General features: G+C 36.4%; 1 protein-coding gene across 1 annotated transcript in view; it reads left to right on the top strand.

Annotated features, from left to right (window-relative positions):
• Positions 1-1048: 1048 nt before the first annotated feature.
• The window catches only part of LOC109058609 (rho guanine nucleotide exchange factor TIAM1-like), an 82310-nt gene continuing 77008 nt past the window's right edge, over positions 1049-6350 (top strand). The window contains exon 1 of the mRNA XM_042771775.1: positions 1049-1145. The gene's annotated coding sequence lies outside the window, so the exon portion shown is untranslated. The remainder of the gene's footprint in view (positions 1146-6350) is intronic.

Genomic DNA, 6350 nt, shown 5'->3' with positions numbered 1-6350 from the left:
ATAAAGTTGAATCATTCTAGCTAGAAGACTCCAGCTCAATCCATGAGTAAACAATCCATGGCATGTATTTAATATTCATCAAGTCTGTAGATGTGTGTGTTATGAATAAATCTTTCGTTGTAGTTCTGTTTATGCTTTTGTAGAGAGGATTTTTAGCTTTAAACAAACAAAGAAAACAATAAATTTAAGAATATATGTTGTAATAATATATTACTAATGTATTACTATTACTATTAATATATGTGACCCTGCAGCACAAAACCAATCTTAAGTCGCTGGGGTATATTTGTAGCAACAGTCAAAAATACATTGTATGGGTCGAAATTATCGATTTTTCTTTTATGCCAAAAATCGTTAGGATATTAAGTAAAGATCATGTTCCATGAAGATATTTTGTAAATTTCCTACTGTCACTTAATTTCTGATTAGTAATATGCATTGTTAAGAATTCATTCGGACAACTTTAAAGGCGATTTTCTCAGTATTTAGATTTTTTTGCACCCTCAGATTCCAGATTTTCAAATAGTTGTATCTCAGACAAATATTGTCCTCCTAACAAACCATACATCAATGGAAAGCTTATTTATTCATGATGTATAAATCTCAATTTCGAAAAATTGACACTTAAGACTGGTTTTGTGGTCACATATTACTATAAATAGTGTTTTGTCAGAGGATCCGTCTGCAAAGTAAATGTATTATTAAATACAGTTTTATTACGATTTCATTATTTTTCGATGATTATGTGTATCTAGTGTAATAATAATCAAAATATTAATATCATAATTAAATAATAAAAAGAAATCGATTTATTAAAATTATTATTCTAGAAATAATAAAAAAATGTAATTCTAGTCATAATTACAAAATAAAAGTAATAATATAATATTAATAATGTCTTGTATTTTATATAATAATTTATTATTTACTAATTACTAAATAATCATTTTTACTCAATTGGCCAGCATGGTTCCAACAAGTGTGTGCGCGCGCCGGGTGAGCTCTAGTGTTCAACGGGTACAGCGCGCGCGCTCCTCACTTGGAAGCGCGTGTGCGCGCTCGGAGCGCTGCGTCTGACAGGAGAGAGGATGCTACGATGTCTCACAGTCACCCCACACGCAGGACACCGTGCGGAATTATGACAGGTATGTACACACAATAATACACATTTACAAATGAATGGCATTATTTCGTGCGGAATTGCTATGAGGCGACACAAATGCTGAGGCACGTGACTGCGGCATCACTAGAGACCGCGCGTGCTGGGCGCGAATTGTTAATTGACTCGCAGTAATTGTGTTTGTTTATCTAGACTGCGTGTATTTCCATAACAACCGTCGGCTGCGTTTAGGTCAGTGATTCTCAGCTAACCGTTTTTGGTTCCCGCCCTGATCAGAAATTTCTAACGGAAATTCTGTCAGAATTAGAAAGCAATCCTAAAGGATCCCAATGAGAATTTACAACATACTACAGTAAGTATGTCTTTTTTAGGTCATAGTTTCCCAGATGCCCGTGTGAAACAACAAATTAAGCATCTGAAAACTTTAACTTAATCCAGTAGCGTCTTATTTGATTATTTACGGATTCATTCAAGTACAGATTATGATACAAATTTCAATAGGAATACTGTACATATTGCTTTAGGATTTTTTTTTTTACCAGGGCAGTGTGGTTTTAAATCAAATAAACCTCAATGAAAGCTTTACTGAACGCTCTGTATAAGTTCTTAGGTTGTGAAACAAAAATCTTCCTTAACATTCAGACAATATTAGTTTTTGGTTCTGAAAAATAACCTTTACAGAACGTTCTGTATAATTTCTTATGAGGTAATTACACAAAAACCTTCCCTTAATGTTCCGGGAATGCTAGTTTTTGGTTATTAAAGGGATACTCCATCCCAAAATGAATTTTTTTGTCATTGTTCACTTACCCCCATGTCATTCCAAACCCGTAAAATCTTCGTTCATCTTCGGAACACAATTTTAGATATTTTGGATGAAAACCAGGAGGCTTGTGACTCTCCCATAGACTGCCAAGTAAATAACAGTGTCAAGGTCCAGGAAAGTATGAAAAGCATCCCACCGCATCTCACACAGAGGAGAGGAATTGTTGGATAATGTCTTTATTTTTGTTTTTCTTTGTGTACAAAAAGTATTCTTGTCACTTCATAACGTTACGGTTGAATCATTGATGGCAGATGAAGTATTCTGACGATGCTTTTCATACTTTTATGGACCTTGACACTGTTATTTACTTGGCAGTCTATGGGACAGTCTCAAGGCTACTGGTTTTCATCCAAAATATCTTAAATTGTGTTTCGCAGACGAACCAAGCTTTTACGGGTTTGGAACGACGTGGGGGTAAGTGAACAATACCAAAAATTTTCATTTTATAAAACATAACAAAACATAAAAGATTGTTTCTAGAACGTTAGGAGTTGGTTCCCAAAAATAACACAAACCATAACATTAAAGGATTAGTTTACTTCCAGAATAAAAATTTCCTGATAATTTACTCACCCCATGTCATCCAAGATGTTCATGTCTTTATGTCACAAAGAAATTAAGGTTTTTGAGGAAAACATTTGAGGAATTTTCTCCATATAATGGACTTCAATGGTGGCCTATGGGCTGAAGGTCCAAATTGCAGCTTCAAAGTTCTCTGCACGATCCCAGCCGAGGAATAAGGGTCTTATCTAGCGAAACGATTGGTAATCTAAAAAAATAAATATATAAATTTATATACTTTTCAACCACAAATGCTCTTCTTGCATTGGCTCCACGATGCACGTCCGCAAATTCACGCATTACGTTATCACGTTGGAAAGGTGACGTGCGGTTAGCCCTGTGTACTTTGGTTCAGAAAGGTAGGGTAGGATGAAAAACCATCTCACCTTTCCAACGTGACTACGTAATGCATGAATCCAGCTAGTGCAAGATGATGGTTAAAAAGTATATAATTGTGTTAATTTTTTTTAAGAAAATGACATTGTTTCGCTAATTAAGATGCTTATTCCTCGGCTGGGATCGTGTAGAGCTTTTTGAAGCTGGATTGAAACTGCAATTTGGACCTTAGGCCCATTGGTTCCCATTGAAGTCCATTATATGGAGAAAAATCCTGGAATGTTTTCCTCAAATACCTTAATTTCTTTGCGACTGAAGAAAGAATGAAAGAAGTTCTTTTGTACTGTTAATCTCAGAGTCAACAGATGCGTTCGCGATGCATCAGATGTTTGAGCGCGTCCATGCGTGTGTTATGAATTCATCTGCAGGATGCTCAGTCAATGCCAAGGGCACAAGCTCCCCGGTGACCCTGTCCTTACAGCTCAGAGCGTACTGTACTACTGATTTTAATACACGGATGTGACAATCCATCATTGCTCGTGTCACTGGAGGTTTTCCCTCTAGAATAAATGTAGAGAGATTGGCTTCTCTTGATGTGTGTGATGGTCTGACCCCTGCATCTGGTGCATTGATGCTCAGAATATGTGCCACATGATGACATGCAGATCGTTCTGGTTTAAAAATGGAAGTTTGGGTGGATTTCCATTCATTGATTAAATGCATAAACAATGCATAACATTATATTAGTGATACCATTTGTAATGACAATTCAGGCTTCAATAGCATGATGCTGTGGTTTTGTGGGTGACTGCCGGGGCATTGCTATTTGGTTGCTAAGATGTTGTTTATAATATTCAGATATGACTCGAATCCATCCTTTATTGGAAGTAAGTGCTTCAATGGAGTTTGCATTCCATGCAAGCTCCTCTCGCTGTGAATCTGATTGGTGAGATTTTCTGTACAGCATCATATAGCTTTCCGCCAGAAATTCAGCTTTTAAACTGATGTTAGAAATCAAGTGAACGGATGGCTTCAACAAAAGCATACCATCTTTTAACAACCTTGAAACTCACAGTAGGTCTGTATTTAAAGCATCATAAGTTATCATTGAAAATCAATTTCCTATGGAGAAAATGAATGAATTTTGTTTTTTTCTGGAACCCGTCTTTATTGTGTCAGTTCCAAAATCAAAACGACCAATATGTTCACCAAAGCTTTGTAAGCTTAGACCATAGAGACTATTGGTGCCAATGGTTTCTACGATCTACAAAGATCGTATAATGCTCCATTAAAATGGATACAAAGTCCCAAGCAGGACAAGGAAACCCCAGAGCATTTAAGTGGCATATGAGGTCGGTGGAGAGCAGAGAGTGTTTAGTTAAAGATCTTTGAGTTGTAGCTTGATGTGTCTCCAGGGCAGAGAGAGAAAACTACTCTCTCTCTCTCAGGTTCAATCCTCAGTTGAACAAGCTCTGCGCTGCTCCTTTATCAGAGAGCAGATATGATCTCTGATGCTCTGAGAAGATTGAAAATGAGAGATGAGAAGCGTTGAAATGCATTGATATGCACCAATCAGCCATATGCTAAAATAATCAGCTGTATAATCGGTGCTCATTTAGGACTCATGCATATTTTATTTTAAATGCAAAATGGCTATTTAAATTTTTGACCTGTTTCATAATGCAGTCTTTTACTTGATAAAAAATGATGTCTGTGACCCTTGTTATTCCAGCTGTCGTGAATCATAATGTTTGTCTGGGCCTGTTGTGTGATTTGTGTATTAATAACAGAGGTGTTTGTACAGATCTTGATGCTGTGATGAAACATGCCAAGTGTAAGGACTCCAAATATGCATATTTTAAATCTTCCCGATGTGAATTATTCATATCATACCCATGTCCACAGAATTGTTCATTCACTCCAGAAAAGGCCCAGAATAAATTGAGCACTGTTTTTGCTGAGACAGATGGGTTTGTTTTTGTTTATAATTAGGGCAGCGGGATTCACCGACCACAAACATTCTTCATTGACTTCATGTCAGCAAAAAAATAATAATAATTTTGAGGGTGTAACGCAAATTATTTTGAGTTTAATTGTACTTTTGTCTTTGAACTATTTACATGCTGAATTGAGAGTATTATTGATTCTTTTTAGATGTTTTGGTTATGATTGGTTAAATACAATTTAGTCTTGAATTTTTAATCTGTGTATGGGTACTAATTTGTCTTAGATTGTGATTGTTGCTAAGATTGGAATGATTATTATTATTGGTTCAAGTTATTGTTTGGTGTGCAATTACTTAAATGACTTGCAGATTTTTCTTCTGGCAGAGAATAAAACAGCAGAAGAATCCAGTAGATTAGCATTTTGCATGGTTCACCCAAAAATGAAAATTTGCTGAAAATGTACTCACCCTCAGGCCATCTGAGATGTAGATGGGTTTATTTCTTAATGGAAACAGATTTGGAGAAATTTATTTTATTTCATTTAAATTCCATCACTTGTTCATCAATGGATCCTCTGCAGTGAATGGGTGCCGTCAGAATTAGAGTCCAAATATCTGATAAAAACATCACAATAATCCACACCACTCCAGTCCATCAGTTCACATCTTGTGAAGTATAAGAAATAATGTGTGTTTGTAAGAAATAAATCCATCAAGACGTTTTCAACTTCAAACTGTTGCTTCTGGCTAAAATATGCATCATACATCCATAATATTGCTTTCTCCAGTGAAAAAGTTGTCTTATCTGAATCAGAAGAAAAATACGAACATAGCAAGCACCTTTTACAAGCAAAAAACAAAAAGTCCAAATAATTCAACAGTGAGAAGACAACAGGAATGGACTTCTTTGGTGGAGGAAGTGTTATTATGGATTACGGTCTTGTATTTTGGCCAGAAGCGTCAGTCTAAAGGGTTCATATGATGCGATTTTAAATTTTTCCTTTCTCTTTGGAGTGTTACAAGCTCTTTGTGCATAAAGAAGATCTGTAAAGTTGCAAAGACTAAAGTCTCAAATCCAAAGAGATATTCTTTATCAAAGTTAAGACTCTGCCACGCCCCCCTGAAACACCTCGTTCTCACACTCCCTCACATCTCTACGTCACTATGTGGAAATATTTGCGTAATGCTGCCAATGTTCACACAAAGAAAGAAGGCATGGTTTCAGTAACCGCAGTTAGTGTTGAAGCAGTCATGTCAGGGAGATGCTGTGTGTTTCTAGGCAAAAGCAATAGCACTTTATTTGGCCTTCCGTAAGTAGATGCATTTAGGAATTTTTAAGATTACTTACAACAGAACAGCAACGCACCGAGGACGACCGTTTCGTGAACCCAGGAGAGGAGGTAATTCTGACTTTGCAACGATAATCTGGCGCTTCTGAATCAGCTACTGTAAGTATGTTTTGTTATTAGTTTAAGTATTTGCTGTTGACTGTTAAAATGCAGAGTTTTGCGCGTCGTGTGTGTGTTGTGTGAGGGGGGAGAGAGAGAGAGAGAGAGAGAGAG

This window comes from Cyprinus carpio, chromosome A15 (genome assembly GCF_018340385.1).
Source record: "Cyprinus carpio isolate SPL01 chromosome A15, ASM1834038v1, whole genome shotgun sequence".
In the NCBI taxonomy this organism is placed as follows: Eukaryota; Metazoa; Chordata; class Actinopteri; order Cypriniformes; family Cyprinidae; genus Cyprinus; species Cyprinus carpio.
The sequence above is the reverse complement of the archived record's forward strand: the minus strand, read 5'-3'. Positions and strand labels throughout refer to the sequence as shown.